The sequence below is a fragment of the Grampus griseus genome (assembly GCF_964374135.1).
Source record: "Grampus griseus genome assembly, chromosome: 12".
NCBI lineage: Eukaryota > Metazoa > Chordata > Mammalia > Artiodactyla > Delphinidae > Grampus > Grampus griseus.
Window position 1 is genome coordinate 3,224,741 of NC_139006.1, and position 2,769 is coordinate 3,227,509.

Genomic DNA, 2,769 nt, shown 5'->3' on the forward strand with positions numbered 1-2,769 from the left:
TTTTTGGTGTAATTTTATTATAAAAAGCACCTCGAATATGAGACCCACTGGCTCCTTCTCTGCGTGGTCTGTCCACAGTCATCGTGTATTTGCGTTTACGTGTGGACGTCATGAGGTTCCTGAACTGTCACGGGGTACAGGGTCCTGAGTCAGGAACTGATGAAAAGTCACAATAAAATACCTGTTCGTGATGCAGCTCTTTGATTCTCTAGGATAGTGATTCTTGAGCCTCCTCTGTATTAAAATATAACTTTATGTTTGGCGAAAACAGAAAAACAAACGCAAACACGCTACTCGTTTTGGGTTATCTTGTTTTTAATACAAAGTACAGAAAAACACAAGGAGGTCGTGACTGGTGGGGTTCAGACAGATTGAGGACCGATGACTCAGTGTAACACCAGTTCTCAGAGGGGCTGAAGGTGTGAGTTTGGGTTAAAAAAATAAATAAAAAGGGTTGGAAAGCACTGCTCTAGGAAATACATAATCCCCCAGAGGTACAGTTTCTGTCTTCAAGATCTGTTGCATACTGAAGACCATTAACCCGTGCCGCCAGAAAACATTTTCTTTGTAGGGAATTAGGCACGAAAGGGAAAAGGGAGGTGTGACGAGCAGCCCTTTCCTGGGCTCCGTGTGGCCGGGGCACGTGAAGGCGGCAGATGGGGCCCTACGTGGGCCACCGTCCTACACCCCGGGGAGGGGGGCTGGGAATCAGCGCAGGTAGAGAGCCAGGTAGGTACACGCTCTGCTGTCAAGGGGAACCTGTCCAGAAAGGCAGTCAGGCCCAGAACTGACAGCCTCTGACTTTCCACCTGAGTTTAGAGAGTGTACGACTGTGGTCACCATGTGGCTCTGAACAGCAGCTGAAGAGACAAATACACAAAACCAGTATGCTGTTGTAGGGATTTTATGTAAAACGTACAGGCCCTGGAGACTTCGATGTGTGTCCTTGGCCGGCATTTATTGGCCTCAGAAGGCACGTGTCCATGCCATCCATTGGAAAACACCCATCCCTGCTTTATCTTCCCTGAAGGTGGACGGAACTGCGCGCCTTGTTTCTGCACAGTATCATGGGTGGGTTTAAAGAGAAGGTTTGGCTTAAGGCTGAGCTCCTGCAAGACTGAGCTTACGAGCCTCCCGGTTTCGGACAGAGGCCTCACAGGCTGCTGTTGGGGACATTCCGGTCCGTCTGCCGTTCACGTCCCGCTTCACCGGCGGGGGTCCCACCTCCAAGGGGCCGCTGGAGCCCCTTGCCCCCTTCATAGCCAGATGCTGAGGTGGTCCCTTCTCGCTAGGTGGGGAAAGCACAACACTGCATGTGTTACACTGAAAAGCTTCAGAACAACAAGTCCTTTCAAAATGACACTGGGCCTCTTTTCAAAACCTCGATCACTTCTAAATTCTAGGTAGTAAAAAATGGATGGGCTTCAGTATTTTCAAACTGTTCCACTTGGTGCAAAACAGTCCCATCGCTTGAAAATCGAAGCGCATTAAAGTAGAGCAGAGTCCTGTACTAATCCGAAATCGCCACACAGCACACGGTGATTTGCTGTCATTAAAACCAGCCCAGTAGTTGACAGGCAATTTCAAGTAGAATGAAGTCATTTGAGCAGGTGTTTGGAAACGTTCTTTGTAACACCTTGCTCTTTTGGAAATAAGGCCTTTTGGAGGAAATAATAATACATTTTTTTAAAGTGCTTTATGGAGCTAGGACGTATTAAATAAGTGAACAGTACAAAATGCAAGGGAAAAACCAAAACACAGCAAGGCTGCGTCACCATGAAAAATCAGCATTTACTAACTTCCAAATGGACTGAGAGGCACGTGCCTCACAAAGGAAGCCGAGCTAGTGCCGGGCGGTTGCACCTGCAGGCTTACCTGTGTTGGTTTCTCCTCCAGACCAGAGCCTCAATGGGGGAGGGGGCTGACAGGGGAGCAGACCCAGACGGAAGTGACTTCACCGGAGCCTGGCTGCGTGGCGGTGAAGACCTGACAGGCGCCAGGCTGATTTCCGAGTGGCTCTGGGTCGCAGCGAGACGGCTTGGGTAGGAGTGGGGGAGCAGGCGGCCAGCTACGTGGGGCTTTGGAGAAATGTACGATGAAGCCCTTGACCTTGACCTTGGGACTCCAGCGGCAGAGTTGAAGGTGGACGGGCCAGTCAGGACCTCTGGCTTGCACGTAATTCTCCGTATCCTTCCTCAACTCTCCCCTGACGCTCGGAGCTGCAGTCGTTAGCAGTTGTTGTTAAAAATAGATCAGTATCTTGACCGAAGGGGTTTCTGCTCCCCCGACTACAGTATTTGGGTAGGAGATTCCGGTTTGGGTAGAGGATGCTTGAAGCCTGCGTTTGTGAGGGCACAAGAGGAAAGGGATGTGACGCGGCCACTCCCATGTTCCGAGGTCAAAGGGATGAGGGATAGCGGCGTCTCTCCAGAAGGAAGTGGAGACCGAGTCCCTCTCCTGCTGAGCAGTGAGTCAGACATGGGGACCCTTGTGACCACTGTCGAGGGTTGGTGCGCTGGACGGGAGGGTCTGCAGACAGCAGAGAGGGGAGGGCTGGGCACCCGTAAAATCCCACTAACCTTGCCCTAAAGGGAGCCAGAAAGTGGGGTGGTAGCCAGGGGCCACGCGGGGCAAGGGAGGTCTTGGAGTCTCCTGTGGTTTTGAGAATGGAGAAAAGAGACAGCTTTACGAAATCCCAGCATCTGCATAAAGTGAGCGTTATGGTCGTGGCAAAGTGGTGGATCCCGACGTGACATTCTCCCTGCCGGG